The 16,174-nt window shown below is 44.9% G+C and overlaps 1 protein-coding gene across 7 annotated transcripts in view; it reads left to right on the forward strand.

The window, feature by feature from the left end:
* Window positions 1-2,586: 2,586 nt before the first annotated feature.
* The window catches only part of CCDC134 (coiled-coil domain containing 134), a 49,881-nt gene continuing 36,293 nt past the window's right edge, over window positions 2,587-16,174 (forward strand). For all 7 annotated transcript variants that reach the window (XM_084809997.1, XM_084810002.1, XM_084810000.1 and 4 more), the window contains exon 1: window positions 2,587-2,689. The gene's annotated coding sequence lies outside the window, so the exon portion shown is untranslated. The remainder of the gene's footprint in view (window positions 2,690-16,174) is intronic.

Raw genomic sequence — 16,174 nt, forward strand, 5'->3', positions numbered from 1 at the left:
ATACACAGAAAACTGGAATTGAAACAGTCCCTGCCTGTAGGCTTATAATGTATCAAAGCTGAGACACACTGGAGAGGAAAGGGAAGAAATCTTAAAGAGAAGGTGGATCAGTCAGAAAAAGACAGAGTGAAAAGGTGTCTGAAGGAGACCATTTAGAAGTAGTAATGGGAGAGGGGAGTCATACTGAGTGGAAGGACACACTCATAGTAGAGCTGCAAGGGAAAAGGGCATAGGCAGGAAAGAGGGTAATCATAGGTTTAATGAGGAGACTGGCAAAGTGAAGACAAAAAGCAAGAGGAAACTACTGCAGTAGGAAGGGGTGAGATGATTCAAATAGCAGGATATATAAGATGGATAGCAGCATTTAAGATGGAACGGGTAAGAATAGAAGCTGAAAGTGTTCTTAGAAAAGGATAATAGAGTATTTATGAAGGAAATAACATAATTGACTAAACTGTTGGTAGTGACCACAGAAAGGGAAAAGTGAATCCTGGATATAGTAAACACCTGAAAATGGCAGAACTTGGCAAGAGCATGGATACATGGAAGAAAGTAAACAGAAGAATCAGAGTATTCCAGAATTCTGAGCATCCTCTAGAATCTAGATCTTTTCTAGAGTTTTGTGCCTCTGCAAACCTAGGACTTCCCGCCACCCCCAGCCAACTGCTACCTCCCCTTTTGTGTGTGGATGATGCTGTTTTGGCTACATAAACAGCAGCATGTTTTGTAGCCGTTTTGGCTACATAAACAGCAGCAGTACTCATACTTGAACTTCAGAAATAGAGGGAATGATGGCCTTTCCTTCTAACAATAAATGGAAACCTTGGTCTATGGAATTATAAGTTCTCCAAAAGGCAAATCCTTTTAAATCAATTAAGGGTGCAATCCTATGCATGTTTAGACAGATATTATGAAGGGACCCCAAAACCAACCCAATGTTGGTTTATGAAGGGACCCCAAAACCAACCCAATGAGGATTGGGTGTGCTCAGTGGCCAAAGAATGCTGACAAGGAATGGGGTGGAATGGAGTGGTTGGAATCTTGAACAACAGCTCTCCATACTGCAGCATTTTGTTGCAGGCCCCACTCTTCTTTAATAATTTCATTATCTTCCGTACTACAGTAACGCCAAAACTAGAATAACCTCCAGAAAATAAACAAGCCTGTCCTTAAGCCTTGGCAAAATAATCAGTGAAAATTTTTATTAAATAATCTACTGGTCAAAGACTTAAGTCTGTAGCCCTGATTTTCTACAACTAAGATGTGGAATTTCCATGTAGGGTATGTGCTAACTACGTCTCACCATCACACCCAGTTTTCCACTATATAGGTAGTGTGTGCAGCCTCTAAAATAGTCTGAAAAATAAATTAAAAATTTCAAACTTAACAGTTCTCAAAATTGTGTGGGTATAATGAGAAGTGTGTCCTTTATCACTCATGATGCCATAGGAACTAGTCCAATAGTTCTTGTAAGATTATGCATGACTACTTGAAGTGCAATGTAAGTATTAGCGATGTAAAAAAAAAAAATTACATTCCCCAAAAAATTGCCATTTGCAGAGAAAATGCAGTTTCCTTGACACAGGAGCTGCAGAAAGGATATTTACATACCAGCAATAACTGCACATTTATTGCTTATAAAATGACTGGAAACACATAAGAGGCTGTAGTTCTATATATACTTTTACTGGAAATAAGTCTCATTGAAATCAACCCGATTTCTAAGTAGACATATATAGGATTACTCTTGTTTTACTGCTCCAGTGGGGCTGTAAAGTTTTATTTATTTATTTATTACATTTATATCCCACCTTTTTTCCTCCAAGGAACTCAAGGTGGTGTACATAATCCTCCTCCTCCTTTTTATCCTCACAACAACCACCCTGTGAGGTGGGTTGGGCTGAGAATCTGTGACTGGCCCAAAGTCACCCAGTGAGCTTCCATGGCTGAGTGGGGACTAGAACCTGGATCTCCCAACTCCCAGTCCAGCACTCTAGCCACTACACCACACTGGTTCTCTTAAATGAACTTCATAAATGAAGTTATGCATGCTTCAGCATAGGTACTGGTACACATTCACTTCAAATCTATAAAGGAGGCAGTCGTGTTCAAAGTACTCCTTAATTATGACTGAAACCAAATTAAGCAACAGAGATGTTCTCATTAATTACTGCTTCCTTCAAACTGTTACTGGGGTTAGTAACAACCTGTTACTGGGGTTAGTTCCCTCGCAGATCAACTCTTCACCCTCGCTGAATCTAACTCGTCTAACAGCCTTTGAATGCTGCTGTGACTTACAAGCTTTCCAAAAGGCCCCTAAGGCATTTCATGCCTTCCTTCCTTTCTTTTTGTGCCTCCGAAATTCTGTCAAGTGCCATGCAAATCAGGACCCAGCTGATCCCCATCAATGAACGTGGCTGTTGCAAAGGCTCGCAGGATTACTTAAAAAGAAGAAGGTGGTGGAAGGTGGAGGTACCTGCAAACCCATAGGCGGAACTACAACACACAGCATCCCGGGAAGCCCGAAGAGGAAATGACGCGTCATTGCAGTGTCTGCTGGTTTGCTAGCTGCGAGGCCAGTCAGCCGGAGAAAGGTCCCGGGAAAAGGAAGAGCTGCTACAGCGTGACAGCCTCGCCGGAGCGAACTACCGCTTGGTGGCTGGAGACTTGGATTTCTTCTGAGGCAGTGGTAAGGTTTCCTGTAATGAATCTAGCAAGGGTTGCCTGGGAAACTGGTAGTTGTATCCCGTACGGTGCAGTAATTCTCAGTGGGCATGTTATTACTGAACCGTAGATTCGAGAGCGTTGTCTTGAACTGCAGGGCGGGCGGCAAAGTGCTTCATAGTTTTTCCCGCTGCTGGTTTTCCCTGATTGAAATGCAGCAGATGAATGAATGAGCGAATGAAAAGGGAGCAGTGTATATATTTGGTAAATACCAGAGCCAGGCCCGAAGGCAGCATTAGGGAAACCTAATTTAATCGTTGCGGGGCAGTAGGTTGTGAATTGAAGTTAGCCTACTACTGCTCTTACTGCTGCTGTAGTGGAGTCTCATGCAAATGGTTGAGTAGCTGTACATCCGCTCTCATGTTGAAGGACACGTACCCAAGATCGCATTCTCGGTTATACCCGGTTTATTAAGCTGGGAGGACCGCGAGCCCACGGCTCTGTAAGCATAAATGTAGATTAGACTCGCGGCTCTACACGCAGGGAGGCAGCAAGTTAATTAAACTGCCGTGAATTTGCCTTCTAAACTTGGAAAATCATGTTGTTGCAGAAATGTATTTAATCTGTGTGATCTGTGCTGTCAAACAGGATGAGAGATTCTACAAATAAAAAAGTATGATGCACAGAAATAGTATCTTGCCACAGCAGAAAGTTTAAACGAAAGGAAACAGAAACTGTATTGACTAATGATAAAAATAATAATGAATAAGGTGCAACTAAACGTGGAAGAGTTGGGGGCAAAGCTTTCCTTTTCACTGGGTCTTCTTATATCTTCTGCACTTCTTGTTTTCATTGAAGATCAAACACACATTTCGCCTGGCTTACTGCAGCAAGTCCTCCTTCTACAATGGGGTTCTTCTCAACCCATCCTTCCTGTCAAAACTGGACAGGGAAGGGGAAGAGATGCTGCTTTCGAGAGCAGAGGGACAGTCATGCATAATAAGCAAGGATTGAGAAATCTGTTTTGACATCTCTTTAGATGTACTGCATGTACAGTCCCCTAACTTATTGGTGTTGGGGGACTTCAACGTACATTTGGAGGCCATCCTCACAGGAGCACCTCGGGACTTCATGGAGACTATGGCTTCCTGGGAGCTGCACCATATTCTAACTGGGCCCACCCATGTAGCCGGTCATGCACTAGACCTTGTGTTTGTTTCTGGAGAAGCGGGGAGTGATCTGGAAGTCGGGGGTATATCCACCACCCCCTTGTCATGGTCAGATCACTATCTGGTGATGTTGGACTTCTCGGTTCCACAACCCCTCTGCAGGGGTGGAGGACCCATTAAAATGGTCCGCCCCAGGCGTCTTATGGATCCAAATGGATTCCTGAATGCGCTTGGGGATTCTCTGGGGCACACCAATGGCCACTCGGTCGAGACCCTGGTGGGTGGCTGGAATGCCGCAATCACTGGGGCATTAGATCGGGTGGCTCAACCGAAACGCCCTCTCCCCCTGAACAGGGCTCGGACTGCACCATGGTTCAATCCGCGGTTACAAGCTCTGAAACAGGAGGTGAGACGGCTAGAGCGCCGGTGGCGGACGTCTCGCTCCAAAGACGATCAGACACGGGCTAGAGCTGTATCTTCAGCCTATCACATGGCGGTGAAGGCAGCAAAAAAGGAATATTATGCTGCCTCCATCGCGTCTGCAGAGTGCTGTCCCAGGAGGCTGTTCCAAGTGGTCCGGAGCCTGGTCAGTCCTGTGGCTCCGGAACCACTGGAGCATTCTAAGGCTTCCTGTGAGGCCTTGGCAAGGCACTTTGCAGATAAAATTGATCAGATTAGGTGTGTTACTCTGCACGCTGTGGATACAGTTAGTGAGCAAGAGGTGGCCTGTGGCAAACCGGTTTTGTGGGATCGGTTCCAGCTTCTTCCTCCTGATGAAGTGGACAAGGTGCTTTCATCTGTAAGGCCGACCACCTGCTTACTTGATCCTTGCCCATCTTGGCTCATTATGGGCTGCAGAGAGAGACTGGGTGAGGGGATCAGGGCGGTGGTGAACGCCTCCCTTGAGGGGGGAGTGATGCCATCAGCTCTCAAGGAGGCAGTGATAAGACCGCTCTTAAAGAAGCCCTCCTTGGATCCTCAAGTTCAGAACAACTTTCGCCCAGTCTCAAATCTGCCATTTTTGGGCAAGGTGATTGAGCGGGTGGTGGCGGTGCAGTTGAAGGCACACTTGGAAGAAACTGATTATCTAGACCCATTTCAGTCAGGCTTCAGGCTTGGGCATGGGACAGAAACGGCCTTGGTCACCTTGGTAGATGATATGAGGAGGGCTCTGGATAGGGGTGAATGCTCCTTCCTTGTTCTCCTCGACCTCTCAGCGGCTTTCGATACCGTTGACCACGGTATCCTCCTGGACCACCTGGAGGGGTTGGGCATTGGAGACACCGTATTGTGGTGGTTCCGGTCCTTCCTGTCCGGCAGGTACCAGAGGGTAGCACTGGGAAAGGAGGTTTCAGACCCATGGCCACTCACTTGTGGGGTGCCACAGGGTTCCATCCTCTCCCCGATGCTATTTAACATCTATGTGAAGCCGCTGGGGGCTATCATCAGGAGGTTTGGGGTGCAGTGTCATCAATATGCGGATGACACGCAGCTCTACCTCTCATTCAAATCTTCACCAAGGTTGGCCGTAGAATCCCTGTCCAAATGTCTGGAGACGGTGAGTGGCTGGATGGGGAGGAATAGGCTGAAGCTGAACCCTGACAAGACCGAGGTACTTTTGGTGGGAGACAAGAGGAGGCTAGGGGATGTTGACCTGGTGTTGAATGGGGTACGGCTACCCTTGAAAGACCAGGTCCGCAGCCGGGGGTCATTTTGGACTCCCAGCTGTCCATGGAGGCTCAGGTGTCAGCTGTGAGCCGGACAGCGCTGTATCAACTCCATCTGATACGGCGGTTGCGCCCCTTCCTTCCCGACCATCTGCTCCCATCGGTAGTACATGCCCTGGTCTCCTCTCGTTTAGACTACTGTAATGCGCTCTACGTGGGGTTACCCTTGAAGACGGTTCGGAAGCTGCAGCTGGTACAGAATGCGGCGGCTCGCCTGATTACAGGCAGCCGCCGGCAAGATCACATCACTCCAGTGCTGAAGGAATTGCACTGGTTACCAGTTGTTTTCCGGGCCAAATTCAAGGTGTTGGTTTTGACCTTTAAAACCCTATATGGTTCCAGCCCAGCCTATCTTAAGGAGCGCCTCCAGCAGCACCAGACAGGCCGCTTAACAAGATCAGCCTTGGATGGCCTTCTGTCTGTCCCATCAGCCAGGACAGCTAGACTGGTGGGGATGAGGGAGAGGGCCTTTTCTGTAGTGGCCCCCACTCTGTGGAACTCCCTCCCTAGGGAACTCCGTCATAACCCCCTCTTTAATGAGCTTCCATCGTGCATTAAAAACATGGCTGTTCAGGCAGGCATTTGGGGTGGGTTAGGGTATTTTAGAAAATGTTTTTATTGTAGATTTTTATTGTTTTATTGTATGTTGTACATCGCCCAGAGTGGCTGGGTGACCAGCCAGATGGGCGATTAATAAATTAAATAATAAATAAATAATAAAAATAAAGTTTAGGATGTTGGAGAAATCACACATTTAACTTATTTGCTCCCTTTTAAACAGGAGTAAATAAACAGGAGTAAATAAAGGCACAAGTAAGCTAAATTATTACTGTCATCACCATCTCTCCCACAAGCAGTGAGGCTAAGGATTTTGTTCGTTACAGAGTTAATAAATTTTGGAGCATGAGTCTGACTTACATTGTGATAAAAGGTTATAAAAAAAGGTTTTTTTTAATATGAATTTGCGGGGGGGCCAAGTCCACTGGAGTAACTGCTACAGTGGCACTGTTATACCTGTTGAAGCACTCTGTCACCTTGTTGAACTTAAGCACTGCATTAATGTCTTGGGTAATGGTATATTGCGTTTTTTACCAAAAACAAATAACTATTGGAATAGATTAACCTAAAACTTGGTGTCTAGCTTGGTTCTCTGACAGTAGATAGTTCAGAGAGAGGTATGCTCATTGATCTTATACACACTGACTTGCAAGTACATCCCAATATATTCAATGGGGCTTACTCCCAGGTTAGTGGGCATAGGGTTGCAGTCTGAAAACCTTCATTGTGCTTGTCACTCTGTAAAATAATATTAGTTGGGGAATCAGTATTCAAGACAGTCTGTTGCACTTTAGTACAAAGCATGAGCTTTCAAACTCTCTGGACACTATAATAGCACCGGCTTGAGAAACCAATGAAATGCCTACAACAGTGATTCCCTGATGATATGTCAGAGAGCCTGCTATTGGGCTCTTAACATGTTCCACTCTTTGAAAAGTGCCCTGTGTCATATTGACCCCAGTAACTAGTACTACTATTTTTTTTAACCTTGTAACTATAACGATTTCTGTACAGTAATTGGAACTTGTCTCTGATACCAAACTTCTTCATTCAAGGCTAATTTAAGAGCCTAATGCTGTATTGTAAGAGCAGAATATGGTAAGATGCAATGGCTGTATAGTGATTTGTGTGCCCCTGAGAGAAAATGTATGTCCTATATCGATCTCTAGACAAAGAGTGCCATCTTTAGTATGCCATCTGCGTGCCAGTTTTGGACAGTATAAGCATTCATACTGACTGTCCTACAAAGACAAATGCCAAAACCCCAAATACATGCAACTTTTGAAAGAATGCTTTTTGCTGTCATTGGATGTAATGATTGAGGCTAAGCCATTTGAAGGGAGGCTTTTTGCTCACTTTTTTGTGTGCATCTACTATGTTGTTAATACACTTAGTATATTAAATAATTGTTTCTGACCTTCTGCCTGTGGAATGGGGGAATGCTGGTAATATAGAATACTTTAGCAGAAGCTGCTTGCTAAGTTCTGCAGAGAAGTAACATCCGTAAGGACTCTTGCAGTGCTTCTGTTTAATTTGTGCAAATTACCTAAGTTCCTTCCCTGCAGGCATGATCCTTAAACTGCTCCAGTTAAAAATGCCTCAAGTATCTTTCCTGATGTGGGGAGCAGATAGCTCTTATAAAAGGTGCTGCTGCTGTAGTAGGGCATTAGATGTTGATATACATTTGAAATACCTTAATCTCCACCTTGCATGTGTTCCCCCACCCCACCAAAAAACCCCTCCCAAGGTACCTGTTGCCATATCTACAGGCAACACTAAACATGTGTGCCCCCAAAGGATATCATGGTGTTAGGCTTTTCTTCCTCCACTTTTTTGTGTTCTTTGCATTTGTATTGAAAAGCAGACTAAATATAAGACTGTTTAATGGTGCTTTCTCAAATTCTCCATCACCTACTTTCTGACAGGTTTATGTCCTATTTTTGTGGTGCTTGCTGCTTCTTAATTGATAGAACAGCAGTGTGTGGATAACACTCCAATGGTTTTTTAGAATGCCTCTGGAGCAGCAGATATAAATTGAATGTTTGCCCTCTGAGCACTGGGAGAGGGTGACATGTTCAAGGATTGTTTCAGTAGAAGCTTCTAACCCTGTCCTTTGTAACCTTTAAAAGGTTCTATGGAACCTTTCAAGTGCACATAACGTTTTGCAATTCTTATATTACCTTCACAACAACTCCTTGTACTAACTCAGGCTGAGAGAAAATTATATGCTCAAGGCTAGATAGTAAGCTTCACAGCTAAGCAGGGATTTGAACCTCCATCTCTCAAGTTCACCGCTGATACTCATTACACCATGCCCTTGGGGTTGCTGAGTCTCTGCCTGGAGATACTGCTTGCCTCTTGAAAAGCTCAGCAGCACCAAGGAAGTGCCTTCTGCTCTGCTGCTCCAAAGGTCCATTTGTGCATCATGCCACCTACCTGCTGTAGTAAGTGGAATTCTAGTATTGCATTGCAGTATGTAGGATAAGAGATTAGGTGAAGACATTGATCGGAGTAGTGAGGCAGGAGGTATAGTGGCTGTTTACTCTCTTGATGCCACTGAACTTCTAAAAAGAGAGGATCCATCTCTGGATTGAAACCTGGCCACCAAAGCTGGCTCATTCTTGGTCAAGCCTAAAAATAAAAATTGATGAACTAGAAAAATGATTAACAGCTGATGTCCTTTGATACATTTGGAGGAAATACAGATCTGATCTACAGTATTGCATTTTTTTCTTTGACATGACATAATGGCATTAGCGTGTTGTTTAGCTTAATATATCAATTGCTGGGTTTAGACTTTAATTCAAATCTCCCTGTAGTCATGAACAACGGATGACCTTGCATTGCATGACAGTATGAGCACATGACAATATAGCCTTGCTGAAAGTGTTAGTTGAGGGCTTTCTGCAGAGTCTGACAGGTGATGAAGTGTTTATCTGATTGTTTCACTGCATGCCTGGCTCACAACTCAGTTCATATTTACTGTACAACTACAAAGCTTTTGAAACTGGATTGAGCAATGGTGTGGTCAGTAATACATTTAGTGGCAAGCCAACAGTGTAGTACTGAGCATTCTGCCTCATGTCTCTGAAAGCCTCTCTTCTTTCTAGGTCCATGTGTCTCTCAGCAAGTTGTTAGTCACAAAAATCAGTCTGTTGGATTAATTTAGAATTTAACAACACATGCTGATGTTTCCAAGGATATTGGTAACAAACACAGCAATGTTACCTAATGATAGGATAATGTCTTACAGCAAGAAGTTACAAGATGTTACAATTTACAGAAATTAACCAATTTAAAATACATACATCCTATGATGCCTCATGTTGAGTACACAAAATAAGAAAAAGCCTTAGATCACAGTGACCTGGTTTACAACATGACAAGCTAGAGTACAAGTTGAGTATGGATTGTTATTGAATCGATGTTTGTTGTGACGTGTAAATCCAGCTGTGCTAACAAACCATAAACAGCCCAGAGTTTGTTAACCAGGAGCAATCCAGAGTTCACAACCCAACAACAAACGATTGGTTCTCTTCATGGGTTGTTCATAATTAACAAATCATGGTTTCTTAGCATGGCTGGGTTCACACAACAATAACCCATGATTCAACAACAACCTATGATTCAATGACAACCCACACTCAACCCATACTCTTGCTTGTTGTGTTGTGTGAACCCATCCACTGACTATGAGCAGTTAGTAAGGATGAATGCACAGGCTGTAGAGAGAGAATTTTTGTGAGGCTGACTAAAGTTGCAGTGATAGGGTTGAAGCCCCATTGAACAAGTTGGGACTCTGTTCTGAATAAACATGCACAGGATTGTGTTGCACAATACATTTTATAAATCCTATAGAAATTACTAATAGCGAGCAAAGTAAATGTACTTGAATTATTAATTATTTCTAGCATTTTTGGCATTTTAATGAGCAGGTATGTAAAACCTGAGTAGGTACGTTTGAGGAAGGGCTTTGTGGCTAAAATGAAGAATAGGAATGTGTGGTACCTGCAAGTTATAATTTTGTACAAATCTATGCACTGTTTTATATTACAAACACAATTTATTACCATCAGTGATTTTAATGCTTAACACTGAGAGTCAGTATGGTGTAGTGGTTAGACTGGGGAGATCCAAGTTCTAGTCCCCACTTGGCCATGAAGCTCACTTGGTGACTTTGGCCTGGTCACTGACTCTCAGCCTAACCTACCTCACAGGCTTGTTAGGATAAAATAGAGAGAAGGAGGACCATGTAAACCAACTTGGGTTCCTTGCCAGAGGAAAAAAGGTGGGGAAAATGGAATAATAAGGGAGCAATCCTATGGCTGCTAGTCAGCGGCTAGACGGCCATAGGCTATGTGGTTTTCCAGGAACCGACCTCAGAGCCTGCGTTCCGAGGTCAGTTCCTAGAGAACTGAACTTCCCCCACTTCCGCGCTGCCTCTTGGGCAGCGCAGAACGGCCCTGTGCTCCGTGCTCAGAAGAGGAACACAGAGTGGCCACAACGGAGCGTTCTGGGGGGCGTTCCAGGGCAGGGAAGGTGGAAAGGCCTCTACGACACATCCTATGTGTCATCTGGCAGCCTTCTCCCCCTCTCCGCCTTCCTGCGGCTAGACAGCTGAAATAGGCTGTTTAGCCGCAAATGCAGGGCAGGAGAAGCGTGGAGGGAACGATCCCCTCTGTGCTTCTCCTGCTCTGCATTGGATAGGCAGTCACCTCTGAGTTCGGAGGTGGCCGCCTATCCCCACAGGATTGTGCCCTAAGTAACATTTAAGCATATTTGCATTTGCTTTGCAAGTTTTGGGTCAGTATGTTACACTGGGCAGGAACTTACTTAATTTTCCACTGTTTCTCATACAGTTATATTTCATCTTCCTCCTGAAAAAAAACAGAACTGTTTACACTGTATTTGAATTAGTTTTTAAATATATGCTATTGCATTTATTAAAACCAGTGAAGTTAAGCCAAATGTTTTGGAAGTTCCCCCCTGCACGTCCCATCCCACAAATTTATGTGACAGCTGGAAAAATCTAAAGGGTTTTATTGAAACAATGTATAAATGTTTAAGGATTCAAAATGAAATACTTATTTGTCTTTTTCAGTATTGTTTTGTTTCGTATGGGTAATGGTTTGGAAGCCATAGGAAAATTGGTGAACCAGAAAGCCTGGTAGCAAATGGTAATTCTTCTAACCCTCCAATTAAGAGCAGCAAGCTGCTCTGATTTTCATTAGTCTCTCATGGAGCAGGTCTGACTTCTCTGAATGTAGTCGTTTGCTGTTGTGTTAGCTGAGGCAGGCCTGAACATAGTTTTCTGTGGAGAATTTAGGTCCAAATTTAAGCTATGATATAGTGGTACTGAAGCTGCCACCACTGTGTCTTTCTCATGGTATAAGTCTTGGCAGATACCTTTGACTATATGGATCATAAAGAATTTCAGCATTTTCATGGATAATTACTGGAAAATCTTGGTGAACTGAATTTGTCACAGCTCTGCAATAATATCCTGAAATGGTTGTGATTTCTTAAGGAGAAGCAATAAACAAAAATAAATATCAGAACACATTTATGTAAAAGAAATAGCAATCCAACCCGTAATGCAATTGTTTCCAATTTTGTTTTTCAGCAGTTCACACTGCAATTGTATGCATGTTTATTTAGAAGGAAGTCTCATTTTATGAATTGGTGCTTGCTCCCAGGTAAACGTGGATAGGATTGCAGCCTCAGTATTTGTTATCTTCCTTGGAAATTGTCCAGGGTTTGTCTGTTTTCAGTTCCATCATTTTGGCAGTATTCCATATCCATTTATTGATTCCTATAGTCTTAGTGGTCTTCCAATTTTGCACAACTAATATTTTTGCTGCACTTAATGCAGCAGCTGTGATTTGCTTAGGACAGCTTAGCAGCTGTCATTTGCTTATTGTTGTTGCTTAGGTCTGGGATCCTTAAGATAACCTGACTGAGTATCGGCACTGTACTTGCTAGGATAAAGAAAAGTGATTTGGGCAATACCTTATTCGGTCAATGCAATTTTTGTCACTGGATAAGGTTCAAGCATTTCAGTTGTATAGAGCTTTATTTCAAGCAACGTGTAACTTGTATGACACAGCTGATCTACATAAAAAGTTTAAATCTGAACTTGTTTGAATTCTAGCTGTGAGATTGACGTGGCAACTATTCTTGCCACGTCAATCTCAAGCTTCTGTGGATAAGGTCCAGCTGCACTCAGCTTTGGCTTGAGTGTGATGTCTCACGGCCCTGTTCTGACATATGTTTCTGTTCTGAAATGTGGTTACATAGGCCAAAAAGTTTCCAGTGCCCATTCCACTTTCTGGATGACTGACCTGTTTCCTGCCTCCCAGCTGAGCAGAGCAGAGCAGAGCAAGCTGCTCCAGCTGGTCCAGGGACTACAGAAGCAGGCAAGCTCCCAGAGAGCGAGCGAACAGAGCGAGCGAACAGGGGGAGCAAACAGGAGTTGGCCAGGGGAGTTGCAGTGGTTGAAGAGACAAAGGAGACAAAGGAGACAGAGGCTAAGAGGTAAGTGGGTTGCAGGAAGCCCAGGGCGCTGCCCTTTATCCTTCTGACTGGCTGTGAGCTCACCAGGAGCTTCTGAGAGCTCCAACTGAATTGGAGGGGTGTGGCCTGAGTACTCCCAGCAGCTGACTGGGCGGGAAGCTTCAGTCTGTTTCCCGCCTCCCAGCTGAGCAGAGCAGAGCAAGCTCCTCCAGCTGGTCCAGGGACTACAGAAGCAGGCAAGCTCCCAGAGAGCGAGCGAACAGAGCGAGCGAACAGGGGGAGCAAACAGGAGTTGGCCAGGGGAGTTGCAGTGGTTGAAGAGACAAAGGAGACAAAGGAGACAGAGGCTAAGAGGTAAGTGGGTTGCAGGAAGCCCAGGGCGCTGCCCTTTATCCTTCTGACTGGCTGTGAGCTCACCAGGAGCTTCTGAGAGCTCCAACTGAATTGGAGGGGTGTGGCCTGAGTACTCCCAGCAGCTGACTGGGCGGGAAGCTTCAGTCTGTTTCCCGCCTCCCAGCTGAGCAGAGCAGAGCAGAGCAAGCTGCTCCAGCTGGTCCAGGGACTACAGAAGCAGGCAAGCTCCCAGAGAGCGAGCGAACAGAGCGAGCGAACAGGGGGAGCAAACAGGAGTTGGCCAGGGGAGGTCAAGGGGGAGGTCAAGGGGGAGGCCCCTAACATTTTTTTTAACTAACTTTTTCCCATTTATTTGTCTTGTAACACACACTTCCACACCAGTGGGACTCTGCTTTTAACCTCTACTGAGTAGAGGAGCAGGCACAGGCTAGTCTAGAACAATCACAAAGCTAGACACAAAAAGGGAAAAGAGGCTATGGAAGGACAAGACTCTCCAGTGGTGGTGACCTGCAAGGTGTGTGCAATGTTTGTTTTCTTGCCTGAGAACAACATGGCCTACACCTGCAACAAGTGCAAGTTGATCACGCTGCTGGAGGAAAAAGTAAGTGGACTGGAGCGGCGACTGTCAACCCTCCGGGGAATAAGAGAACACGAAGAGTTCTTGGACAGAATGGGGGAACTACAGCAGCAAAGGGCAGACCAGAAGCTTGAAGAGCAACAGCAAGATGAGGCAGTGGGAAATGCTGAGGTGAAGAAAAATGGAGTAGAGGATACTCCTTGGAAAACGGTGACAGTTAGGAGAAGAAGAACTAGACGCCACTCTGCACCAGTGGAAGCGGTGGAGCTGTGAAACCGATTCCAGGTACTTGCAGATGAGACTGGAGGACAGCCTGCAGAGGAAGAATCACAGGGGAACCTGCATGAGAGTGAGCAAGAGGCTAAAGGTCAGTCAAACAGAGGCGATGAAACCCAGGCCTACAAGAAGAAGAAGAGAAGAGTGGTAGTAGTGGGAGACTCCTTGCTGCGTGGGATCGAGACCCAAGTATGTCGCGAAGACCCGTGGACTCGCCAGGTATGTTGTCTCCCGGGAGGACAGATTAGAGACGTGACTGAAAGGTTGCCTGCACTCATAAAGCCCACTGACAGGTATCCCTTTCTTCTCATCCATGTGGGAACAAATGATACCGCCAAGCGGAGCTACGAAGAGATCACGTCAGACTTTGAAGCTTTGGGAAGGAAACTCAAGAACTTTGGGGCCCAGATAGTTTTCTCATCCATCCTTCCAGTAGTTAGAAGAGGGATAGAAAGGGAACGAAAAATACTCCGGGTGAATGACTGGCTACGAAGGTGGTGCCGACGAGAGAGATTTGGATTCTGGGACCACGGGCTATACTTCCTGGAAGATGGGCTGTTGGCTAGGGATGGGTTGCACCTCACAAAGGCTGGGAAGAATGTGTTTGGCCACAGCATGAAGAACTTCATCAGGAGGGCTTTAAACTGAATCCTACGGGGAAGGGAGATGTAATGTTGGGGGTAACAATGGACGTAGGCGCATGCACTGCAATGGAGAGAACAGCGCTGATAGCGCCCAATAATAGTCTTCAGACACATGTAGGAAGAAAGCCAGACTATGAAGCACATGGTCTTCGATGTCTATATACTAATGCCCAGAGTATGGGAAACAAACAGAACGAACTTGAACTCTTAATACAGGAGGGAAATTATGACTTGATAGGTATAACTGAGACTTGGTGGGATGACTCTCATGACTGGAATACAGCAGTTGAAGGATATAACTTGTTCAAAAAGAACAGGAGGAACAGAAAGGGAGGCGGGGTTGCACTGTATGTGAAAAATACATATCTCTGCACAGAAATACAGGAGGAGGAGCTTGGTAGCCCCATCGAAAGCATCTGGGTTGAAATAAATGGAGCAAAGAATAAAAGGAACCTGGTGGTCGGAGTCTACTACCGGCCACCCAATCAAGGAGAAGCCAAGGATGAAACTTTTGAAAAGCAAATAGCCAATGTTTTAAGGAAGCATGATGTAGTAGTAATGGGGGACTTCAATTTCCCCGATATTTGTTGGGAGACAAATTCTGCAAAACATGGCCCCTCCAGGAAATTCCTGACTTGTGTGGCGGATAACTTCCTCCTACAGAAAGTAGAGGAAGGAACTAGAGGATCGGCTATCCTTGACTTGATCCTAACCAACAGAGATGACTTAGTGGATAAAGTAGCAGTTACAGGAACTCTGGGGGAAAGCGACCATGTTGTACTTGAGTTCTTGGTTCTAAGGGAAGCAAAAGCCGAGTGTACTCAAACGCGTACCCTGGATTTTAGGAAAGCTGATTTTAATAAACTCAGAACAATGATCAGTAAGGTCCCATGGCAAGCAATGCTAGCGAGAAAAGGAGTCCAAGATGGGTGGGAACTTTTAAAAAAGGAAATTCTCAAGGCACAATCACAAACAATTCCAACAAGAAGAAAAGGTGGAAGACAACAGAAGAAGCCAATGTGGCTTCACAAAAAGCTTAGGGATGACCTGAAAACAAAAAAGGACACACATAGGAAGTGGAAAGAAGGCCAAGTAACAAAGGAAGAGTACAGGCAGGTAGCACAGAATTGCAGGGATGGCGTCAGGAAGGCTAAAGCGGAGAACGAGGTGAGGTTAGCGAGGGATGCTAAAAACAACAAAAAGGCTTTCTTCAGCTACGTGCATAGTAAAAGGCAGAGGAAAGAAATGGTTGTTCAGCTATTAAATAAGGATGGCAAAATGATAACAGAGGACAAAGAAAAGGCAGAGGTGCTCAATTCCTACTTTGGCTCAGTCTTCTCCCAAAAGAAGGTCTATGACCCCCCTGGCAAAGGCGAAGTACAGGCTGAAGGGGCAGGATTGCAGCTTGAGATCGACAGGCATATGGTCAAGGAACACCTCATTACTTTGAATGAGTTCAAATCTCCAGGGCCAGATGAACTGCATCCTAGAGTCATAAAGGAACTGGCAGAAGAGCTCTCAGAACCGCTGTCTATTCTCTTTGAGAAATCATGGAGGACCGGGGAAGTGCCAGATGACTGGAGGAGGGCTAACGTTGTCCCTATCTTCAAAAAGGGTAAAAAGGAGGAACCTGGGAACTACAGACCAGTCAGTCTGACATCAATCCCTGGGAAAATTCTGGAGCAGATCATA

This window comes from Heloderma suspectum, chromosome 7 (genome assembly GCF_057233095.1).
Source record: "Heloderma suspectum isolate Gila_16-S chromosome 7, 16-S_ref, whole genome shotgun sequence".
Taxonomy (NCBI): Eukaryota; Metazoa; Chordata; class Lepidosauria; order Squamata; family Helodermatidae; genus Heloderma; species Heloderma suspectum.